This window comes from Leucopleurus acutus (genome assembly GCF_964270905.1).
Source record: "Leucopleurus acutus genome assembly, chromosome: 16".
Taxonomy (NCBI): Eukaryota; Metazoa; Chordata; class Mammalia; order Artiodactyla; family Delphinidae; genus Leucopleurus; species Leucopleurus acutus.
This window is the reverse complement of record NC_139158.1, coordinates 2,415,962-2,442,516: the sequence shown is the minus strand read 5'-3', so window position 1 is coordinate 2,442,516 and position 26,555 is coordinate 2,415,962. Positions and strand designations below refer to the sequence as shown.

The 26,555-nt window shown below is 37.8% G+C and overlaps 1 protein-coding gene across 1 annotated transcript in view; it reads right to left on the bottom strand.

Annotated features, from left to right (window-relative positions):
- The window catches only part of SDK1 (sidekick cell adhesion molecule 1), a gene marked incomplete at both ends in the record, with an annotated part of 817,684 nt that overhangs the window by 736,601 nt on the left and 54,528 nt on the right, over positions 1-26,555 (bottom strand). The window lies entirely within an intron of this gene.

Below are 26,555 nucleotides of genomic sequence, written 5' to 3'. Positions count from 1 at the left end.
CAAATGAGTAGTATCAGACTTTCCAATATAAAATCAAAGAAGAGCTAGTACTCTTGCATTTGATTTAGAAGCATAAGTTTTTCACTTTAAAATAAATATATGCTTATCATATTACTACAAATACTTACGTGTGTATGTATGACCTCAGAGATAGGTATGTGTGTATTTGTATTTCCTAGCTCTAACCACTATAAACACCAAAAAGCAATAACCCAAACTGTGGTTTCTAAATATTGTTTCCACTAAAGAGAACAAGGGCTACTTTCCAAAACGCTTGATTCCACAGTGAGGTGACGAAATGTACATGAGACTAAGACACTTGTTATTCCAGCAACCCACAAAACTACCAAAAACTAATGGGGGTCTCAAAATGAACACTAGCAAACCGAACCCAACAGCATATTAAGATTACACACCATGATCAAATTGGATTTATCCAGGAATGCAAGGGTGCTTCAACGTAAGAAAATCAATGTAATACCATATTAATAGAACAAAGGAATAAAACCACATGATCATCACAATTGACAAGAAAAGGCATTTGACAAAATTTAATATCCTTTCATGATAAAAATACTTTAAAAGGTAGGAATAGAAGGAAACTTCCTCAAAATAATGAAGGGCATTTATAAAAAACCCACAGCTAACATCATTCCAAATGGTGAAAGACTGAAAGCTTTCCACATAAGATCAGGAATAAGAAAAGGATACCCACTCTCACCACAGTTATTCAACATGGTACTGGAAGTTCTAGCCAGGGCACTTAGACAAGAAAAAAGGGATCCAAATTGGAAAGGAAGAAGTAAACTCTCTCTATTCAAAGATGACATGATCCTGTATACAGAAAATCCCAAAGAATCCATAAGAAAGTTACTGGAACTTAATAAATTAATTCGGGAAAGTTGTAGAGTACAAAATCAACATGGAAAAATCAGTTACATTCCTATACATCTGCAATAACCTATCTGAAAAGGAAATTAAGAAACCAATTCCAGGGGCTTCGCTGGTGGCGCAATGGTTGAGAGTCCGCCTGCTGATACAGGGGACATGGGTTCGTGCCCCGGTCCAGGAAGATCCCACATGCCGTGGAGCGGCTGGGCCCGTGAGCCATGGCCGCTGAGCCTGTGCGTCCAGAGCCTGTGCTCTGCAACGGGAGAGGCCACAACAGTGAGAGGCACGTGTACCGCAAAAAAAAAAAAAAAAGAAACCAATTCCATTTACAATAGCATCTAAAAGAATAAAATACCTAGGAATAAGTTTCATTAAGAAAGTGCAAGAATTGTGCACTAAAAACTATAAAATATTGCTGAAATAAATTAAAGAAGACTTAAATAACAGGAAAGACATCTCATATTCATGGATCAAAAAGCTTAATATTGTTAAGGTATCAAGACTACCTGAAGTGATCTGCAGAGTCAATGCAATCTCTATTGAATGCCAGGAGTCTTTTATAGAAATGGAAAAGTCAATCCTCAAATTCATAAGGAATTGCAAGGCGCCCAAAACAGCAAAACAATCTTGAAAAAGAAGAACTAAGTTGGAGGACTCACACTCCTAATTTTAAAACTTACTACAACACAACAACAATTAAAACAGTGTGGTACTGGCATGAGAACAGACATATAGACCAATGGGATAGAATTGAGAGTCCAGAAATAAATCCATATCTCCACAGCCAAGTTAGTTTTGACAAGGTTTCCACATCCTATTCAATGGGAAAAGAACCGTCTCTCCAACGAATGGTGCTGGCACAAATGGATGTCCACATGCAGAAGAATGAAGTTAGACCTCTCTCTCACATAACGTACAAAAATTAACTCAAATGGATCAACAACCTAAATACTGTATAGGAGCTAAAACCATAAAACTGTTAGAAGAAAACATAAGGGTAAATCCTCATGACCTTAGATTTGACAATGGATTCTTAGACATGACACCAAAAGCACAAACAACAAAAGAAAAAACTGGACTTGATCAAAATTTTTTAAATTTGTGCTTCAAAAGATATTATCAAGAAAGCAAAAAAACCGCCTACAGAATGGAAGAAAATATTTGCAAATACACTATCTGATTAGGGTTTAATATCCACAATATCTAAACAACTCCTAAACAAGATGACAAACAACCTAATTTAAAATGGGCAAAGGACTTGAATAGACTTTTCTCCAAAGAAGATATGCAAATGGCTGATAAGCACATGAAATGATACTCAATATCATTAGTCATTAGGGAACTGCAAGTCAAAAATCACAAGGAGATATCACTTCACCTACTAAAATGGCTATAGTTTAAAACAAAAGAAAGAAAATTAACAAGTGGAGAGGATGTGGAGAAATTGCTAGTAGGAGTATACTACCATGGTGCAGCCACTGTGGAGAACAGTTTTGGCAGTTCTTCATAAAACTAAACATCAAATTACAATATGACTGAGCAATTTCACTTCTAGGTTTTACTCAAAAGAACTGAAAACAGACTCATATTTGTACACCAATATTCATTCACAGAATTATTCACAACAGTCAAAAGGCGATAACAACCCAATTATCCATCAACAGATGCATGAACACACAAAATGTGGTATATCCATTCAATGGAACATTATTCAGCCAAAGAAGGAACAAAATTTTGACATATGCTACAATATGGATGAACCTTGAAAACATTATGCTATGTCCAATCATAAAGGGACAAATACTGTATGATTCCACTTACATGAAATATCTAGAATAGTTAAATTCACAGAGAGAGGAAATAGGTAAGAGATTGCCAGAAGTTGAAGAAGGAGGGAATGGTGAGTTAGTGCGTACTGGCTACAGAGTTTCTGTTTGGAGTGATGAGAAAGTTTTGGAAATAAATAGTGGTGATGGTTGTACAACATTGTGAATATAAATTAATGCCACTGAATTACACACTTAAAAATGGTTAAGATGTCAAATTTTATATTTTATATGTTTTTTAAACCATAAGATAATTTTTTAAAAAACTAATTGAGTCTTGCCAAAAGTTGGCAACTAGCCAAAAATGTGACAATTTGAGTGTCAGTAAAAACTAATGAGTGACACGGAATAAACACCAAGTACATAAAAATTCATGAATCAATAATCTTATTAGATTTTTTAAAATCACTGTTCACCAGTAGAATTTGCTAGGGTATTATGGTAGATTAAGATGGCTGCAAATTCTTTCCTGCTCCTCCCCTTAATTCTAGACTGGCCTTAGTGACTTACTTGACTGATGGAATGCAATAGAAGTAAAATTCTGAGACTTCAAGGCTAAAACATAAGAAGCTTTGCAGCTTACACAGGGGACTCTTGGAACATTCCCTCTGGGAACTCTGAGCTACCATGGAAAAAGCCCAACACTACCCTGGGACCATCATGCCTAAGGGGACATGTTTAGGCTCTCTGATAAGTAGTCCCAGATGAGCCTATCCCAAGGTGCCAGACATGTGTGTGAATCGGTCTTGGACCCTCCAGATCAGCCCATCCACCTTCTTCCACATATAACAGTACTACTAGCCAAGCCGTCCAAAATACCTGACCTATCAAATAACGATGTTTAATAAAACAGTTGTTGTTTTATGCCCCTTGAGTTTTGGGGTAATTTGTTATGCAGCAGCAGATAACCAAGCAAGCATCAGCTTATTACTCTGAAAATTGATAAAGGAAAAAAATCAAGCATTTACCTGCCCTTCTAGGATAACTATTTCAGGGTAACTATATAGCTGATGAGGGAAGAATTCTAGCTAATAAAAGCATAAAGAATGATATCATTAGAAATGCACTGTTTTTCAACCCCTGAGGAAATCGTGGTTCTAGGCAATACTCATCAGCGGACTATAAAACCTCAGGTGCGAGGTTTTTAAGAGAAGGATTAGGCACATACCACTGGAACACGCACACCCGCCAAACACATCCCCACGACCCCACACACAAAAGCACACACAACAGATAAACTGCAGGAAATAAAAAGTGGGAAGCCATTATACAACCGAAGAGGCTTAAAGGACATAATTGAATACAATGTAAGGACTTTTGTTTACATGCTAATTCAAATAAGCCAAGTGGAAAAAGCCATCTTCGGATACAACCTGAGACGTCTGAATGTGGATGGAAAATTAATGCTATTAAGGAGTTACTATTCATTTCTTTTGGTATGATAATGGAATAGTAGTTATGTTTTTAAAAAAATAAGTACTTAGTGATGAAAACTGAAGTAATTACAGGCAAAATGGCATGATGATTTCTAGTCCTGCTTTAAAATTCTCCAGGAAAATAAAACACACTCTTACCCTCAAATTCCTGCAATTATAACAATATTGCCAAAATGCCGGTAACTATCAAAGCTGGATGATAGGTACACGGGGGTTCACTATACCGTTCTCTTCTGTGAAGTCTGAAAATGTCTGCTATGAAAAATGTTGTAATTGCTCAGTTATCGATTAGAACTGAACTTATGGGTTAATGTGGGGACAACTGCCATCTCTGCAATATTGATACTTTCCATGGTGAATATGGTACATCAGTGCATTTACTGATGTCTCCTTTTATGTCTTTGTGAAGGCTTTGCGTGTTTTTCTTTTTAATTTAGCCTTAGGTAATATATATATTATGCTATCTTGAATATAGCATATTCTTTACAAAATATTTCTATTGTTTTTTTATTGGATACATATCTACTTTTAAATATTTTTTAATACATATTGGGTACAATTATTTCCTTGTGGGAAGAAATCTTTTACTCTACAATAGAAAAACTAAAAAGAAGAAAACATAGCTTCACTTCATAGAATGTACTTAAAAGCAGAATTTCAAGGGACAACTTTATTCCACAAAATGAGGCATCCTTTTAGCTCCAACATTGCTATAAGCAAACTGCTTATATTCAAAGTGCATTTCTAAGTCCTGCACAAGGAATAAAGGTCATGCGGGGGTTGACAGGACAGAGGAAAAGAATGACAGGAAAGACATTTTAAGAGCTGACTTCCGTAGAGTCTGTTATTTCCCTGGCCAGCCCAGGGCAAAAATTACAAGAAATAAATTGCAAAAGACATGGTGCCACTTTATGCAACCTTCCTTCTAGCTCTTTCTTGTCCCTTCTCAGTTTGATATTAAGTTTGATTTTGTGTTCAAGGTCTTTTCACTCCATTCTAAATCTCACCTGGCACAAAAGGTTTAAGAAGTACCCAAGGAGCTATCATAGCTAACTTAAACCTCCAGAATTCCAAATTTGGAAAACAGCCATCGTAGGCACTGGCTCTGTGGAAGAGTAACATTTTCTATTGGGTTTTTAAATTAATTTGCTAGAGTCTCTTATCTAATTTTTACTTGTTAGAAGATGAATTCGTTCCCTAGAGCTGCCATAACAATACACCACAAACTGGATGGCTTAAAACAACAGAAATTTATTCTCTCACAGTTCTGGACACCAGAAGTCCAAGATCAAGACTGTTGGCAGGGTCCGTTCCTTCTTGGGGCCTCAGAAGAAGAATCTGCTCCATGCCTCTCTCCGAGCTCCTGGTGGCTGCCAACAATCCTTGGTGTTCCTTGGCTTGTGACAGCATAACTTCTATCTCTGCTTCTGTCTTCATGTGGTATTCTCCCTGTGTGTCCCTGGGGTCCAAATTCCCCTCATTGTATAAGGGAATGTCACTAGATTGGGGCCCACCTAATCCTGTATGACCTCATCTCAACCTCATTATATTTGCAAAGACCCTATTTCCAAATAAGGTCACATTCACAGGTTCCATGGTAAACATGAATTGGGGGGTGGAGGGAGGAGCGCTATTCCACCTAGTACAGGAGAGACACCAAAAAGCTTTTCAAAATGAGAAGGCATAGTTATTATATACTGGCTTAGATCACTGTAATTAGATCAGTTACGTTATTGTCAGTGGTAAACATTTTGAAAAGTGATGAGCAAATCCAAACTCTTGTACATATGACACGTTTGACACTCTAAATAAACAAACATGGTTCTCCACAACCTTGCTATTCAAAGTATGGTCGTTAGGGCAGGCTGTCAGAAAGGGCAGGCTGGAACTCTAGGGCATGCACTGAAGCTGCAGTCCACAGGCAGAATTTCTTCTCGTATTTTTACCATAAGCAGCAAGAAAAAACCAAACAGCACTTTCAACACTTTGCTCGGAAATGTCCTCAGCTAGATATTCAAGTTCATCACAAGTTCTGCTTCCCATAAAACTGCAGCAATTTATTCTCTTAACAGTCCTGGAGGCCAGAAGTCCAATATATGAGTAAAAAAGGGCAAAAGTAGGGCTTCCCTGGTGGCGCAGTGGTTAAGAATCCACCTGCCAATGCAGGGGACATGGGATCGAGCCCTGGTCCAGGAAGATCCCACACGCCACGGAGCAACTAAGCCCATGCGCCACAACCACTGAGCCTGCGCTCTAGAACGCGCAAGCCACAACTACTGAGCCCGAGTGCCACAACTACTAAGCCTGCGTGCCACAACTACTAAGCCTGTGTGCCACAACTACTGAAGCCCTCGCGCCTAGAGCCTGTGCTCCACAACAAGAGAAGCCACCGCAATGAGAAGCCTGCACACCGCAACAAAGACCCAACACAGCCAAAAAATAAAATAAAATAATAAAATAAACAATTTTTTTTAAAAAGGGCAAAAGTCAGCCAGAGCCTCACTCTCTCTGGAGCCTCTTGGGGAGGATCCATTTCCCTGCCTTTTCCAGCTTCTAGATCTGCATTCTTTGGCTTCCTGCCCCTTTACTCATCTTCAAAGCTAGGGGTGTACCGTCTTCTGTCTCTGATTCTACTTCCCTCTGCTTCTGTCACGTGGCCTTCTTCTCTTTTGAATCAAATCTGCCTCTTATAAGGACACTATACCACCCAGATAATCCAGGATGATCTCCCCATTTCAAGATCCTCAACTTAATCACACATTCACAAGTTCCAGGGGTGAGGACCTGGATACCTTTGGGAGCCATTATTCAACCTTCCACACTCACCTAGCTCTTCTCCCCCGATCCTTTACCTCTGCCCTCATTTCTCCTAGAGTTGGCGCCTTCCTGTCCCTCTGTTAGCTTTTAGTTGAAATGCCACTTCCTCTGAGAGGCCTTTCCACACTGCTCTATCTAAAAGTTGACCATCTCTACCACAGCAGTGATTCTCTATCACAGCATGCTGCTCTATTGCTCTCCCAGGAGGTATCACACCTTCTACTGATTTTATTTACTCATTGGTTTACTTGTTGATTGTCTGCTTTCTCCACTGGAACGTAAACTCCATTTGGGCAAGTTACCTTGTCTTTATCATTCTCTACTGCAGCATCCAGCATGGTGCCTGACACATAGTATGTATTCAATAATATTTGTTGAATATGATAGAATTCCCTTTAATTATATATTTATATTCCATAAATATTACATAATATTTATATGATATACAAATATATGTGTAGCATACTTACTATTAAAAATTCTATCTTTATTTATAAACCTAAGTAGCCATCGAGAGATGACGGATAAAGATGTGGTACATATATACAACGGAATAATACTCAGCCACAAAAAATGAAGTAATGCCATTTGCAGCAACATGGATGGACTTAGAGATTGTTATACTACGTGTAGTAAGACAAATATTGCATGATATCACTTATACGTGGAATCTAAAAAAAATGATACAAATGAACTTATATACAAAACAGAAATAGACCCGCAGACATAGAAAACAAACTTATAAAGGAAAAGAATCTGAAAAAGAATAGATATATATATGTATAATTGAATCACTTTACTGTACACCTGAAACTAACAACATTGTAAATCAACTATATTTCAATAAATTTTTTTTTTTTTTTTTTTTTTTTTACAAAAGAAGTTTCTGTCATCAAGTTTAGGAAACACTGAATTCGACAGTGCTAAATTTATTTATTTATTTACTCTAGATTTTCTCAGATATTTCAGTATGTTAATGTACCCTGTGACCTTTCTAAGGAGAGGATATAGTATGCAGTCTTTCCCAAAGGTACTGAAGCATGGAATCATTTCCGGAAAAGCATCTCTTAAAGGAATTAGTATTCTTCAGACTGTCCTTTAGGATATATTGCTATTGAAAATAAAAATACATTCCAGTTAACTCCTTTGGAACTGGCTGATGACTGCAAAACACTAAAAAGTATACATTAAAAGGAAAGATTAAAAGGCAAAGATTGAGAAACACATAATGAAGTTTGGCATTTTAAAATAAAATTAAAATATTAACCATATAATATTAAAGTTTTCTTCTATAAATAGCTGCAAAAGAAGTTTCATTTCAGATATCCACTGTAATAACTGTGCATTAATTCTATCTAATTCTTTAAGGCCTACGCTGAGTCTGCATAAATTTATTTATAAACATCAAGTAATAACTCAGCAGTTCTATGAAGTAGTGTGGATAATAAATGATCATAATTACCTTTTGAAATGTAAACTGTCTTAATTTGAAATATAAGAATCTATTGTGGCTCATAAGATTGACTTAAGTTCTCTACCTGAAGAGTTTAAAAAATATTTCTCTAAAACATAAAAAAAAGCACTATGTACTGTTGTCCTTTGACTAAGACCATTTGCCCAAGAAGGACTAGTCTAGCTACTTATTCAAATGATATGGCATTTAATAGGTTCCATGCATCAAAGATATTTGACAATCATTGACCTTTTATGGCTACAGTCATTTGTGCAATTAACTTGCGGGAAATTATTTTTCTCAGTCACATAATTAATTCCCATGCCATCTTTAAAAAATTCTTGTACCTGAACTAAAAGTTATATGAAAATACTAAGACTATACAGTTTAAGATCAGGTCCCCAACATGGAGTACAATTAGTACCTTAAAGTGCTTCGATATGCATGCAATCTAACTGATTATGTATGGAAGCAGGTAAAAGAGGTCGAATATCCTCCACCAGCTTGGTAAACCAAACACTGCCACAAGCATAACTTTTTACCCTTTTAACTAAGACTTTAATTTGAAAAAAGGAATCATCCAATTTCTAAGCTCATAATTTTAAACTGGAATTTTTAACTGAAGTATAACAATACAATTTAAGAACTAATATTTTATTAGTATGAGAGAGTGGGTGATTTACTTTTAATTAGTATCATTGGTACCTGTGGGTGTTTGCAAATTGGAGACTAAGGGAGAAGTTAGGAAGGAATTTCTTCCCTTTACCCAAAACAAGCTTCATAAAGAATCAGGTTGATCAGTCAACAAATACGTAGTAAGTCGGAAACCTACTGAATTAAAAACTAATCCACATTTGAGTGACTGCCACTCACTGAATCAGATGTTGTGGAGATACAAATATATAATTATTTGACTTTTATATATATATATCTGATTATATATTTTATATGTATTTTATTATATATAATTTTTGTATTTGATTTTTAACTTTTATATGAGTATGGATTGCTTTTATAATAAAAAATGGTCTTAAACTGACATTTATTCTGTGGTTTGGCTTATAATGATTTTATATGCATTCATATACAATAGATAAATTATGGATATAGATAATAAATAATAGAAATGAATACTAAATAAGCAGGCTTACACCTATTCCAATTTAGTCAATTTTTATATTGTGAGAAATTAAACTTGTAATGTTTGTTTTCTTCCATACTTTTGCCAATATTCCCAGCAGATCCCCAACACCACAAAATACCATTTATGTAACATCACTAACAAAATGTACTCATTTAAAGTAAAACAAACTGGGGAGTTCCCTGGTGGTCCAGTGGTCAGGATTTGGTGTTTTCACTGCCGTGGCCCAGGTTCAATCCCTGGTCTGGTAACTGAGATCTCACAAGCCGTGTGGCGTGGCCAAAAAAAAAAAGTAAAACTAAGGATGTTATTCAAAAATTAGCACTAATGTGATGATTTTAAAAATGAGGATAATTAAGATTATAAACAGTTCAGAATGTTACAGACTATGACAATTAAAATACGTAGGGCAACGCCTGGAACAAAGCAGTCCAGTGACCTTGGCAATTATTTCGGTAAGTACTGAGTACTGGGTTGAACCATCAAATTGCCAATCTTCTGTCATTTTTTAACCTACAAAACAGGCAATTTTACGTGGTTCAATCCACACAACACTAGTTAATACCACCACTCTGGAGTCAATGAGACACAGGTCAAACCCTGTTGTTACTACTAACTAGCCTTGTGATCTAGGACATGTTATTTAATTACCCGAGCCTAGGTTTTGTCATCTTTTAAATGGCGACAATAATATACCAGCTTCCTAGGTTTTTCTTGTGAAGTTTGCATAAATCATGCAGGTAACGTGCTTACCTTTTCATGTGGGACAGAGTGGAGCCCTCAATAAATGTTAGTTATTATTATTAAAAATTACTTGTCTTAGAGACAACGAAAACTATTAAACATGTTCTAACAGCTTTTTGTACAAATCTATGGTTCTATACCTCTAAAGTGCTTGTAGGTATCAGTCAGAAATGTCAGCTAAATTTTTAAAAATACTTTCCCTGTAAGATAACAGCACTGCACAGGTTGGTACTGCTGAACTCAATTTAATTCATGTTCCCTAACCATGACTGGGCTCTTAATGCAACCCACCTACCCCCACATTTCACTCTCCCAAATTCTCTACAACATTTATCAATGGTCTTCTCCATCCTCCTCAGTCTCCACGTCTGCCATCTCTCTCCTAACGCGAAGGATAATGTCTTTTCTCATTTCCTAGAGAAGACAGAAGCCATCAGAAGGTTCTCTCGCATATCCCTGCCACCAAACTGTGAAAGTCCCTCTGTGTCCATATACCTTTCCTTCCTTCAAAGCTTACCCTTTCCCCTGGGCTCTGGATCTCAACACCTTCCATGTCCCTTGAGAAATATAATTCTTCCATGGAAAATATTTCTAAATATCTTCGACCTTTAACCATGCTCTAGGATCACATCACTTCTCGAATGCACACCTCCCTCCAATCACTCCTCTCCCTTCCCTGCCCCTCCATTTCACTTAGAACCCTTTGAGTGTCATTTACTTTCACTGTCACTACTTAACCCCTCCTCACTCCATAACCCACCGCCACCACTGAAACTGCTTTCTCCAAGGCCACCGATGGCTTCCTTTTGCCAAACCTCAAGTCCCTGCCTCAGTTCCTGGCATACTGGACTCACCAGCACACAGGGCAATATAAACTGTCTTCCTGCCCCTCCTCAGGCTTAGAAAACACCACACCCACCAGGTGATCACCCTCCTACCACTCTCAGTCATCCCTTCTTAACATCTTCATGACACTGCAGTTGATGTTCCCTTGACCTATTCACAAACTGCATTTTTTTTTACATATCATTATAAGCCAAACCGTAAGTTAAACACTACTTTCTTTTAAGAAAAATTTTTTCTGATTATAAAAGCAATCCACACTCACAGAAAATTTGACAATCAAATAGAAGTATAAAGAAGGTCATCAAATCATGCCATCCCACCTCCCAAGTATAACATTTTTGGTACTGGTATAGTGCCTTCATACTTATATATATACATGGCATAACACATATAATATGTAAGTTTATAATGATTTTTCATTTATTGCTTATATCATACATTTTTCCCAGGTTACTGTTCTTTGAGGCTTCTTGGCTCAATCAAGACAGCTGACCTAACTTTTTCTCCCTCCCAAACTCCATGAAATGGGAGAATAAATATATAATGAAAACAAACCGGCAGCAATAGTAAATACCCAGCAGACCGTGTTCCCCTTCATCTGTAAGGGCTCCTCCCCTCCTGTTCCCTCCACATGTCCTCACTCTTCATCTCCTGGTCCTTCTTTCTCTTCCCATTGCTCAGGTCAACTGTCACTTACTCCAGGTAGAATTCCATGACAATCCCTCCTCCACTAAGTAGCCCCTCTATATGTCCCCAAAGCACAATGCGACTTTTCATCACAGAGCATGACCTTTTCTGTGAGGCAGTTGTTGAATGCCTACGTTCCCCACATGACTTGTATAAACTCCATCGTGATGCGCTCTGTTTCTCTCTTTGTTCACCTTTATTTTCTAATGCTCAGCACACTGCCCTCCACAATAAACATTTGTGCAACAGATGAGTTAACTTCTGGAAAAACTAAGATTGATGGTAGCACAATGGCAAATCCAAGGAAATACAAGGAACCTGTGACAGTTGACAAGTTTCCCCAGCAGAAGCTCAGAATAATCCCATTATCAGTACAGCACAGGCTAGGGGAGGGAGCTGGCCACAGACAATTGGCCAAATAATTAACCAGAGGTGGGAGTGCTGAGTTAGTCCCCCTACTTCAACTGCTGAACTCTGACGTCTGCTCCAGGGAGGGGGTGGGTGGGCATGAGCACAGCTTTCTAACAGGGAAGACAGCCAGGCGCACAAAGCGCCAGACAAAATGGAGCAGAGCCGCCTCCCCAGCAGGACAGCTAAGTGAATACCCTGCCCCCAAAACATGCCCCTACCTGCCCCTACCTCCTGTACTGAACCTACACTGGCCAGTGGGTAGGGGGGAATTCTCACTTGAGCTGAAGAAATCCACTCCATCATAGATCCTTACCTAGAGATGTGAACAGAAATACAAGAAACACCGGATGTTTGAGGTAATCAAATAGCATGAAAGAGAGGCACCTAACTAACACGCAGAAAAGACAGTGAAGCAGTTACAAGGATGGGCCTTGAAGTCAGCCAGCCTGGTCTGAATCCTAACGGTGACTTCAGTGTCTCCTCATGTGTGAGAGGGAGACGTGCACACTCCTAACCCCTCACTAAACTGTTAACACAGTAAGCAGAACAAGTTTTTAAATAATCACACTTAGACAACTTCAAGGAGATAACACACCCATAAAAAAACCAAAAACCAGGGCATCTGAGCAAAAGTGTCTACTTCCCCTCCCACCCAAGGCCTCATGCACTGACAGAAAAGTCTCTTGTTTTTAAAATTAAAGAGTCCTGGACACAAAAAATGGTCCATGAGATTAAATATTTTATAGGATGCCTGGAAATGAGAAAAACTGCAGAACCAAAAATATGAGGGACTCCTGGAAGACAGAGCAGTGTTCATTGTGGCCCCAAGCAGAAGCCTAGAGGATTCCCAAAGTATCCAAGAGAAGTTTCCAGCTCAGAGTCAACAAGTACAGAAAAGCAAGAGTAGCTCGACAAATAAGTTGATTACAAAGGAGACTTGAGAATAGCTAGACTCATAAGCACCCCGCCCATAACCCCCTGCCCTCCATGTAGCAGTGAAAAAGAAACTCAAAGTAGATGGTTTGCCTGGGGAGAGCTCCAAGTGTGGATGTTACAATGTAAGAGAGAAGAACAGAGAAAGAAAACTCTGAACCTCTGGAAAAGACAGGGACTGGCAGTGAGGAAAAGTGGGGAGGGAGAGCAGCCGCTCTGCCTCATAACATAAACACCGACACACCCCATGACACAGTGAAGCCCTTCCTACAGTGACAACTTGGAGGGAACCCAGCTTGCTGCCTGGTTCCCCACCCACACAGCACCCAACAGGGAAGCATGCCAAGCAGCACAGTCCCCACTCCATGCGGAGGCTGCAGTAAATCCTCCCACTCAAAGGAAAACAGACCTATTCACCTGAAGAGGAAACCTGGAGCAGCTCCAGCACCAGTTCACCTAGTCCTTCACTCCCAAGTACAAGCAGTTAGCCAAGAAGCACCAGGCCTTGGAGATAGTCTAATAGCATGGGAAGAAAGGAGCAAGATGAATACACACAACTAACTCTGGAACAAACAGCCATAATCAAGAAATCTGCAGAGAACTTTAAAAAGTTTCTAATTGGCATTCTCAGAGACATTCAAGAACTACTGTACCCATCATAGAATAGACTCCTAGAAAAAAGAATTTATCAGGGACAATAAAGTATTTTTGGAAGTTAAAACTAATTGCCTAAATAAAATTTTCAAAGCAGGGTTGAATGTTACAATAGACATGGAAGAAGGAGGAGTTGGCAACATGGAAGTTAAAAGTTAAGGAAATTACTAATATAGAGGAGAAACATTTGAGAAGTAAGAGCATAATGTTGAGAAGCAGAAAGTAGATACAGGAGGGCTCAACAGGAATTTCTGAACAGGAAACAGAATTCATAGAGACGGAAGATAGAGACAAAGGCAGAAGGAAATTTGACTAGGCCAAAAATCAGGCTTGGGGATTTCATAATATATACATCCTTCTGTACCTGAGGATAAACTCATGCAAGTAGAAAAGTTTTGTATTTCCATTTTGAGACACGTCAGGCTGCCCTCCAAAAAAGTCAGACAAATCTATATCCCCACCCACATTTTCTAACCTTCCTGCAGATAAAGGAATCTTTTTAATCTCTACCAATCTGATAGGTAAAATGTGATTGTTCATTGTTCTTAATTATATTTCTCAGATAACTACTACTCATGCATTAATTAGCATTTCTACTTTGTGAACTGCTCATTCATGTTATTGGCCAACCCATCTACAGAGAGAATCTTCTCATTGCTGATTTTTAAGAGCTGTCAATATTTAAGAGATAAAAACTTTCATAATACAGGTTGCTAACATGTTTCCCTAATTCACAGTTTACCTTTTACCCTTGCTTATAAGGTTTCTTTGTCATAAAAGAAAGTTCTGAATTTTACCTTATGGTTTGGAAACTTCACATTCATAATTAGGAAATGCTTTCCTGCCCCAGATGTATAAAAATATTCAGCTTTATTTTCTCCTAAATACATTAATAGTTCCATTTTTTACAATGAAATCTTTGATCCACTTGGAATTTTCTTGATAAAAAAAATACAGTAAGAATGCAACTTATCTTTTTCCCCAAATACTGGCTGACTGGTTATCCCAACACCATGTATTTAAGAATCCATCTGATCAGCTACCTATTGCTGTATAACAAATTACCCCAATACTCACTGGCTTAAAACAACAGTAAACATTATCTCACACAGCTTCTTTAGATCAGGCATTCAGGAGCAGCTAAGCTCTGTGGTCCTGGTTTGGTGATCCTCATGAGGTTGAGGGCAAGATGTCACCCAGATCTGCAGTCATCTACAGGCTTGACTGGGGCGGTGGGATCCACTTCCAAGAGAGCCCACTCATATGGCTGGCAAGTTGATGGTGGCTGTTGACCAAGGTCTCAGCTCCTCTCCACATGATCCTCTCCACAGCATTGCTTGAGTGTTCTCATGACATGGTAGTTGGCTCCCCCCAGAGCAAATGATCCAAGGGAACATAAGACAGAAGTTGCAATGTCTTTTATGACCTAACCTTGGGCACACACTGTCACTTTTAAAATGTTCTTTAGGTTACGTAGGTCAGCCCTATCCAATGTCAGAGGGTCTAAGAAGGATGACAATACTAAGAGACAAGGATCACTGGGGGCCATCTTATAAGCTGGTTACCACCTTTCAGTTTTCCACTAATTTAAAATGAAATATGTTGGACCTATACTAAAACCCCATATGTACTTGGGTTTACTTCTAGACTTTATTTCATTTTTCTGTCTCTTCCTGGGCCAATACTGCAGTGATTTAATAATCACAGCCTTATCATAATTTTATTACATGTAAAGACAAGTCTATCCTCATTACTATTCATTTTCTAAAGTTTTTTTCAACAACTCACAAATATCTATTCTTGAAAATGAACTTCCAATTTACTTTATTAGACATGAGAGACAGATTGGCCTCTGTGATAAATAGTGTTAAGAGTTGTTGTAGAAGCTGTGTAAGTAAAATGCCTATACAGCATCATTAAACATGTTATGCTACTCATGAAACATGTTTTAAGTTATTGTACACTTATTCATTCACCAAATATGTACTGAATGTCTACTACGTGGCAGGTACCATCTAGGTGCTGGACCTACAATGGTGAACTAAGCAGACACAGTTTCTGTCCTCTGATGAGCGTGACAGACTATAATAAACAAAATAAACACATGATTAAGTGTTAAGTGCTATGAAAGAAAAGCTCAGGGACCAAAACAGTGAGCATAACAACAGGACCTACTCAATTTTAAAAGGTCAGGAGAAGTCTCTCTGCAGAGTTAATCAGAGACCTGAAGGGTGAATTAGAGTTGACCAGATGTGTGTGGAGGGAGTGGGGAGACAGGGAGAGGAGAATGGTCAGGAATTGGTCCAGACAGAGGGAACACCATAAGTAAAGGGCCTGGGATGCAGAGAGGACTTGACTTGTTCCAAGCACTGGAAAAAAAAAAGGCCAGTAAAGCTATAGTGTAGGGAGAGTGGGGTGACCTGAGAAGTATAGTGGCCAAGGAAGTAGGCGAGAGGAAGATCATATATTGCCTCAGGTAATATTTTGAGGCAAGCTGCCTCAACTTTCAGAGAAAGAGTTAGACTGTATTGGTGCCAGGGCTATGATTGGCTAAGACATTAAAGTAAGGCAGCTAAACTCCTCAAAGAGAGTAGGATGAAGGTAGAAAGTCAATTGTGGAAAAAAATCTTTTGGGTAGCCACAGTAGCTGATGACAATCTGTCCTGTACACAACTAGGGGGGAAAAGGTCATACACCTTCCAGAGAGTTAACAAGTCCCAAGTAGAGAATTTAAGACCAGTTAATAGGTGGCCTTGCTCCTAAAGAGTGAACCACTTAAGGCAATAGTGGATTCTTGATACCAGACTCAGATAATTTCCCCCAATCATCCAGCCTCTAGCTAGCAATAAGTGGCCATGAATCTAAAGACTTCCATCATTCCAATTTCCATGGGTATCATAACATCAAGTTAAAAAAAAAATTCTACTACAATTTGAATTGAGATTACACTGAACTTACAGACCAAGGGAAAACTGACATTTTACAAAGTTGGCTATTCTCATGTGAAAACAAGGTGTGACTTTTTTTTCAAGTCTTTTTGTCCCTTTAAAAAGTTTTATGGTTTCCTTCAAATAAATCATATACAATTCTTAGCAAGTGTATTTCAAGTTTTGGGGTTTGTGATTGTAATGGGGTTTTCTCTGTCATTTATTCTAAATGGTTATTGTTGGTGTAAAAGAAAGTTAGTGAAATTTACACACTTAATTTGTAAATAAGCACCTTAGTAAAGTGCTTCTAATAGTTTGTCAGTTTTCCTTTTTTTTTCCTAATCATACCTTCAAAATTACAATAATTCTGCTTCCTCCTGTCATTTACCACTTATTTTTCAGTGTCAAATAACATTATGTCACACTTCCAAAAGGAAACATTTTTTAATGGAATTGATAACACCCTGATTTGGGTTTTTTAAGTAAGTGTTTCTAGAATTTCCACTATAATAAATGATGTTAAACTATTACTTTGAGACATCTTTAACAACGTTAAGATCGGAAAGCACCCTTCAATCCTTCTTTTCCTACTACTAAAGATTTTCCTTTTTAAAATAAGGAATAAATGTGAAACTATCAAATAACTTCACAATATCTATTTAGACCATATGGTTTTCCTCCATTGATTTATTCATAACTTCAATTATATTCTTAATACCAAATAATAAATTCCACTTGATATTTTTTAAATTAACTGAATTCTAGTTTCTAAAATTTAATTTTCATCATCAAAATCCTGCAATTTTATTTTTCGTGTGTTTTCTTATTATAGTATTTTTAAATTGGGAATGTAACCAAAACATAAAAGGACATTTCCAGAATGTTAGAATTTAGGTGATTCTGTATTTTGAAATAAAATCCATCACTTTAATACATTTGCAATTCTGCCAATACAGCCCACAACGTATACTATCCTACATCATTTGCTATCTTTGGAGGTTAGTTTATTTCATTTCACTGTTTATCATTTAGAATGTATTCGGCTGCAAGTAACAAAAACTCCAACTCAAACTTTCACAAAAAGTAAACTGACCATCTCCTATAATGATCACTACAGAGGCAGAGCTAGTTTTAGGGTTCTTTTGTTCAGGAGCCAAATGATGTTCTCAAGAACTCATATTCTTGGAAAACACTATGGAGATTTCTCAAAAAGCTAAAAATAGAACTACCATATGACCCAGCAATTCCACTCCTGGGTATATGGGTGTATAATTCAAAAAGATACATGCACCCCAATGTTCATAGCAGCATTATTTACAATTGCCAAGATATGGAAGCAACCTAAGTTTGCATCAATATATGAATGGATGAAGATGTGATTATACACATACACACACATACACACACATACACACACACAATGGACTACTACTCAGCCATAAAAAAAATGAAATTTTGCCATTTGCAGAAACATGGATGGACTTGGAGGGCATTATGCTAAGTAAAGTAAGGCAGACAGAGAAAGACAAATACAGTATGATATCACTTATATGTGGAATCTAAAAAAAATAAAACTAGTGAATATAACAAAACAGACTCACTCACAGATATAGAAAACCAACTAGTGGTTACCAGTTAGAAGGGGGAGGGGCAATACAGGGGTGGGGGAGTGGGAGGTACAAACCATAGCGTGTAAGAGGCTCAAGAATGTATTGTATGACACAGGAAATATAGCCAATATTTTGTAATAACTGTAAATGGAAAGTAATCTTTAAAAATTATATAAAATTTTTAAATTTAAAAAAATTTCCAGCAGAAAAAAAAAAAACCTCAGTAGCAAAATGGTAGTAAGATGCAACTGGGTGTGCTTTAAAGCACAAAAGCTTTCAATTTCAATGGAGTTCAATTTATCAATTTTTTTATCTCTTGTGCTTTTCATGACATAGGATTAAGCAAATGCTTTCTTGGCTATGTATTCTTCTAAGAGTTTTGTCATTTGAGCTCTTACATTTAGGTCTGTGATACATTTTGAGTTAACTTTTGCGTATGGTGTAAGGCACAGCTCTGGATTCATCTTTTTGCATCGTCCCTCTTGTTGAAAAGCCTATTTCTTTCCCACTGAACAATCTTTATAACAAATGGCACTGGGACAATTATTTTCCCATCAATTGGTTCTTAGACTAATCACAGACCACCCCATGGAGCTGAAGATGGAATGGATCCCTGACAAAAATCAGAAAACTTTTTAAAGGATGGCAAGGACAAATAGACGTTGAAAAGGCAACCAATAGGGCAGTAAAGAGGTTTAAAAAAAAGTTTCCCGGGGCTTCCCTGGTGGTACAGTGGTTGAGAGTCCGCCTGCCGATGCAGGGGACACGGGTTCGTGCCCCGGTCCAGGAGGATCCCACATGCCATGGAGTGGCTGGGCCCGTGAGCCATGGCCGCTGAGCCTGTGCATCCGGAGCATGTGCTCCGCAACAGGAGAGGCCACAACAGTGAGAGGCCCGCGTATCGCCAAAAACAAAAAAGTTTCCCATCTTTTTATGTTTAGGAACAATTTATGTACTGTAGGTATGATCTGTTTGGAAGAATTCACCAGTGGAACTATTTGGGTATAGATTTCTGTGTTGGGAGTGCGTGGGGCTAACTCTCCAACAACTCTCACTTACTGCTATTAATATTGTTATCCTTATGGTTCTTCTCCTCTACTTCAGTCAATTTGGGTAATTTACACTTTACTAGAAAAGCATCCATTTCATTTGGGCTTCAAATTTATTAATACAGTCATAATATATATATTTTTGCCCTTTTCATATTTTGTTCTGTCTCAATTAGGTTACCTAAAGCCTTACCTATATACTGGAGCATTTTTCCCAATGAACTAACATAAATTTATCAATTGTCTGTTTTCTAGCACATATTTTCTAATAACTTCTTTTTCTTTTATGTCTGTGCTGAAATGCTTTTTATTCCCTCTTGCTATGAAATGTCACTATTTAAGGACATTAATTTTCCTCTATGTACTGCTTTGACTAAATCTCAGTGTTAATATGCATTTTCCATTACACTTTTTTCTAGATTTTTTTTTATCTTAATTTTGCTATTCTCTTTGACCCAATCAAGAGTTATTTATGAGATGGCTTGGAGTGGGGGGGAGGGGAAATCGCCGCTTTTTGTTTTAAATTTTCATGTACAACATTTTTGAAATTTCACTGTGGTTAGAGAATGCATTTTCTATTATATTCAGTTTGTTGGAAGTTTAGGTTTTATGATCTAGAAAAAGAATTCCCTGGGGCCCTGGGAAAAGAAGGAATCATCTCTATTTTCAGGGTAAAGCTCTCAACATGTATCTTAGATCACCCTTAGAATATTCATGCCCTCTATCGTCCTGACTTCTTGTCTAACGATCTGTCAAAAATAAACATTAGTGTCTCGTTACTCTTTGTTTTCCTTTGCATTCCCAGTGATAAATGTTTATTGTGATGTAATTTATCCCATAAAAATTAATGTCATTACTTTATTGTGGCTTGTACTTTTCATCTTCATGATTACTTTTGTCCCATGTTAATGCTCTGTCTTAGGGTAACAGAACTTCTATTCTCTTTGTTCGCATTTACCAATTTCTTTCCTTAAAGCCTTTTAGTCATAGCCTTTGACACATAGGCTATGACTCAAAGCCTTTGACACATAGCTTTTATAAAGGAAATATAGCTGGATTGTTTTTGGTTTTGTGTTTGGTTGGTGGGTTTCCAGTTGAGCTAGACTAGTCTGATGGCCTGTACTGCTAACCTCCAATCAAAGGACATGACACATAAATATATTCCAACTTCCCAAAAGGTCAGGAAGCTATACAACTCCATGCTCTCCTTTCAAAGTCAGAGAAATAAGCTACAACCCAAGAGTGGTCTCTTCCATGGATGAAATATGTATCTAAGCAGCTCTTTAAGGGGTGCAACATGAATGCTGTTGTTTTACATCTGAAAACAGTCATTTACAAACAAGATTTTATATATATGTAAACTCAGCTGAACACAATTACTGAGCCACAGACTTAGTATGTTCCTTTGTAGGTAACCTGCTTTATTCCTGGGTTTGCTTTATCCTTAAAGTTCAAATAGTTTGCCAGAATAGGCCTAAGTAAGAACCTTCAGTCATTACTGTTGGCTGGTGCTCAGGACACCCTTTTGATCTCTACTCACACTCTCTCTGGCACGGGAAAGTTCACTCATGATTTCCCTGCCTAATGCTTTAGTTTCCTGCTATGGAACACCTCTTGGGTTGAGGAGGTGTTATGTGTCCTCCATATCTACTTTTCATATTTACATAACTTTATCCTTTTCTTCTCTGCATTCTGTTCTCAAGCCTGTCATCCATGATACACTTCCCTGTTCTGGCATATCAAGTATTCTTTTGATTGCCTTAATTTTAAATTTTATTGCAATTCTGGTTTTCTTGCATTCTTTTATTTCAACCAGCTTTGACACTTCTGCTTTCATCTCATCCTGTTTCTCCTTAGGGCTCTCTGGTTTCCTTTTTGCCCGAGGCCATGATCTTTTAAGATCCCAGGAGACTTACACTAAATTTGTTGTAAATTTATACTAAATGTGTTCCTTACATGCAATCATTTTTGGAGAGACACACTGTGTCTTCAAAGTCATTATTTCATGTCCCTTATTTTCGAGAATCTTTTCAAATCTACATGATAGACATCTTCCCTATACGTAGTTTTGTAGAGGAGAGGGCTATTTAAATCTAACGTTTCTGCAGACAAGGTAACTTGTCTTTAGTCTCCTCAATGCCCACTAAATGTTGGCAGGTTCTCCCTCTCAGAATGAAACTCAGATTGAAATGAGATGCATTCTACTCTCAGCTCAACTGCTGATGTGTGACAGACATTCCTTCTAATGTGAGCATGTGGAGAGAGAAACTCTTCCTGCTCTGATAGGTACTCCTGTCAGCTGTCACACACACTGTACATAATACATGAAACACATGGGCACCCACGGCTTTTCCTACTTAAAAAGCTTTTCTTTAAGTGACATGCATTCAAGGGTGTAGGGCACCCTCATCCATCTCCCTCTAGCTCCTGCTACTGGGTTGCACGTTGGGAGTTAGCTTTCAGAGGAAAACGAATGGAAAGGAACCAGTGGAGATGGGGAAAGGGGGCAGGTTAAGGACACTGACTGACTGGCTCAAAAGTCTACCAATGAAGTAGCAGGATACAAAATTAATGCACAGAAATCTCTTGCATTCCTATACACCAATGATGAAAAATCTGAAAGTGAAATTAAGAAAACACTCTCATTTACCATTGCAACAAAAAGAATAAAATACCCAGGAATAAACTTATCGAAGGAGACAAAAGACCTGTATGCAGAAAATTATAAGACACTGATGAAAGAAATTAAAGATGATACAAATAGATGGAGAGATATACCATGTTCTTGGATTGGAAGAATCAACATTGTGAAAATGACTCTACTACCCAAAGCAATCTACTGATTCAATGCAATCCCTATCAAACTACCCCTGGCATTTTTCACAGAACTAGAACAAAACACTTCACAATTTGTATGGAAACACAAAAGACCACGAATAGTCAAAGCAATCTTGAGAAAGAAAAACAGAGCTGCAGGAATCAGGCTCCCGGACTTCAGACTATACTACAAAGCTACAGTAATCAAGACAGTATGGTACTGGCACAAAAACAAAAATATAGATCAATGGAACAGCATAGAAAGGCCAGAGATAAACCCACGCACATATGGTCACCTTACCTTTGATAAAGGAGGCAAGAATATACAGTGGAGAAAGACAGCCTCTTCAATAAGTGGTGCTGGGAAAACTGGACAGCTACAGGTAAAAGAATGAAATGAGAACACTCCCTAACACCATACACAAAAATAAATTCAAAATGGATTAGAGACCTAAATGTAAGGCCAGACACTATAAAACTCTTAGAGGAAAACATAGGCAGAACACTCTATGACATAAATCACAGCAAGATCCTTTTTGACCCACCTCCTAGAGAAATGGAAATAGAAACAAAAATAAACAAATGGAACCTAATGAAACTTAAAAGCTTTTGCACAGCAAAGGAAACCATAAACAAGACAAAAAGACAACCCTCAGAATACGAGAAAATATTTGCAAATGAAGCAACTGACAAAGGATTAATCTCCAAAATTTACAAGCAGCTCATGCAGCTCAATATCAAAAAAACAAACAACCCAATCCATAAATGGGCAGAAGACCTAAATAGACATTTCTCCAAAGAAGATATACAGATTGTCAACAGACACGTGAAAGAATGCTCAACATCGTTAATCATTAGAGAAATGCAAATCAAAACTACAATGAGATATTATCTCACACTGGTCAGAATGGCCAACATCAAAACCTCTACAAACAATAAATGCTGGAGAGGGTGTAGAGAAAAGAGAACCCTCTTGCACTGTTGGTGGGAATGTAAATTGATACAGCCACTATGGAGAACAGTATGGAGGTTCCTCAAAAAACTAAAAATAGAACTACCATACGACCCAGCAATCCCACTAGTGGGTATATACCGTGAGAAAACCATAATTCAAAAAGAGTCATGTACCAAAATGTTCATTGCAGCTCTATTTACAATAGCCAGGACATGGAAGCAACCTAAGTGTCCATCAACAGATGAGTGGATAAAGAAGATGTGGCACATATATACAATGGAATATTACTCAGCCATAAAAAAGAAACAAAACTGAGTTATTTGTAGTGAGGTGGATGGACCTAGAGTCTGTCATACAGAGTGAAGTAAGTCAGAAAGAGAAAAACAAATACCATACGCTAACACACATATATGGAATCTTTAAAAAAAAATGGTCATGATGAACCTAGGGGCAAGACGGGAATAAAGACATAGATCTACTAGAGAATGGATTTGAGGACACGGAGGGGGAAGGGTAAGCTGGGACAAAGTGAGAGAGTGGCATGGACATATATACACTACCAAACGTAAAACAGACAGCTAGTGGGAAGCAGCCACATAGCACAGGGAGATCAGCTCCATGCTTTGTGACCACCTAGAGGGGTGGGATAAGGAGGGTGGGAGGGAGGGAGATGCAAGAGGGAACAGATATGGGGACATATGTATATGTATAGCTGATTCACTTTGTTATAAAGCAGAAATTAACACACCATTGTAAAGCAATTATACTCCAATAAAGATGTTAAAAAAAAAAAGAGGTGACTAAGGTTAAATAAGGTCATTCAGATGGGCCTTAATCAAGTACGATTGGTGTCCCTGTAAGAAAAAGAAATGAGGACACAGACATACAGAGGGAAGATCGTGTGAAGGCATAGGGAGAAAACAGCCACCTGCCCTGCCAACACCTTGATCTTAAACTTCTAGGCTCCAGAATTGTGAGAAAATAAATTTCTCTTTTTTAAGCCAAAAAAACCCCAAAAAACAAAAGTCTAGCAATGGCAAACTTTTGCCACTCAGCGTAACCCACATGCTTCCTGAAGTTAGGCATGCTGTGCAAATCAACCTTTAAACTGTGTCCTACGTTGGGGGGGCCATATGCCCTATGCCAGTTCAGAAGCAGAACATGTGCTATATAATCCCTAACTAGTCTCAATCCATCCCACCAACCACATTTAGGAAGCTTCTACCCAGATCTTAGTATATGGCATTGGCTTTATAGTGCAATTGCCCGTATTTGTCATCTGCATGGATGTTTTAACAGGAATTGGGAAGCGATGTACCAGGCTCAAGCAGTGTGCCACCACATTATCTCAGAAACGTCAGACCTAAGAGTTTGTTTCCTTTTTAAATTATATCATCTTCCACTGTTTTAGTGAGAACTGAGATTACAGGCTGCACTTGTGCATCTAACGCATACTTTTCTTAAAAGATTTCTTTTCTCACATCATTCTGAAGTCAAGCTACAGACTTATAAAGAACAACTGACAGCAACTGTTTTCTCACTCCCTCAGGGGTTAACATTCGTGTAGCTGTCTCCTTTGGTTGGCACACCCTGTACTGAAGAAAAAGAGCCATCTGCCTTGCTGTCTGAAAAACACCACTTGTCTGATATTCCCCTGCCAGTGAGGAGACTGCTCTGAAAACCCACATATTCAAGAAGCAGATTCACTTTTGAGAAATTAATGATCACACTATCAAAACCATACTCTCTAAAGTCATATACACATTTCAATTTAAAGTCAGATCTAAATTCAAATTTTATCTTAAGCCTATGTTTGTACTCTTTATTATGGCTTGAATCTAAGTGATTCAGGTAATAGTAATGACACATTTTAAAACAAAGTTTGGTTTTAAAAGTCCTTCTCAATGGGTAGCAACATGCTGTCTCCTGTGGATGAAGGTGATACCACTGACTCCCCATGTTTAATGTTCTGAGTTGGTACTGTGAGCTGATGAGGCTCAGTGCTGCCTTGAAAATACAATTCTTATGAAAGCAAACTACTGCACAGCATAAATGTAAGTATTTATTCTTAGTAAGTGGAAAGAAATGTACCACAAATTTTATAGGTTCAGGTTTTCATCTATTATGAAAGAAAAGGAACTTCAAGCATTTAAATTAATTCACAGTTTACTGCAATTGGTAATGTTTCAATAATTTACAGTAATTCAAGACCAGCTCTTTGATAGCAACATAAATGAAAACCTGAATAAACATCTTACTTTGTGCTATCCTCTTTTATACGACATCATTTCTTTCAATATGAGATTAAGAGAAATGAAGACTAAATGCTGGTTTCAGAAAGTTCTATAATTGAGTTCTTTCTACTTACTTTTACTTTGGATCAGAATACCCTATGTATCAGGTGTTGGCAAGCTTTTCCTATAACGCACAGATAGTAAATAATTTTTGTTTTGCAAACCACATAACCTCTGTCTCATCTGCTCAACTCTGCCACTGTAGAGTGAAAGCAGATGTAGACAATACATAAATAAATGAGCATCAGAGTGCTTCAAACTATTTACATTATCAAAGGAGGCAGGGGGTAGTGCAATGACGTATAAAAATGTGGGACAACACGATTTCATAGAATTACAGACTTCTTGACTTTTATATATAAAACAGAGAAAACAAGGGGCAATATTTATATTATTTATTCAAACTTTACATGTAATAGCTAACTTTTATTCAGCTCTTACTACATGTCAAGTACTGTTCTAAGTGCTTTGCATTAACTGTCTCATTTGGTTCTCATAAAAACATGAAGAAGTTTGAATCGGGGTGTTATGATATAGAGGAGATGCCAGGTCATACCAGGCTCCTTTTCACTTCTAGGAGTGGAAATGAATAGAAGGGAAGATTGGGATGGCAAGGTCCAAATGCCACATGCTTTGGGTTCAAATAACAGACTGTCAAAGTCCTAGAGAGTTTCCAGTGGGTCTTCTCTCCTACTATCCTTACTGCTTTATCCCTTCAACTCTACCATCCCATCCATGATCCAAACCCTTACATACTGCTTTTAATTCTCAAATTGTCAATTTCACTCAATCCTCTAATACCCTATTACTGACCGCCCTTCTGCAACACCATGAAAACTGGATAGAAACATGTATGGACCTAGCGACTGCCATACTGAGTGAAGTAAGTCAGACAAAGACAAATATCATATGATATTGCTTTTATGCGGAATCTAAAAAAAATGATACAAATGAACTTATTTACAAAACAGAAAAAGACTCACAGACTTAGAGAATGAACTTATGGTTACGAAGCGTGTGTGTGGGTGGGAGGGATAGTTAAGGAGTTGGGGATTGACAGGTAC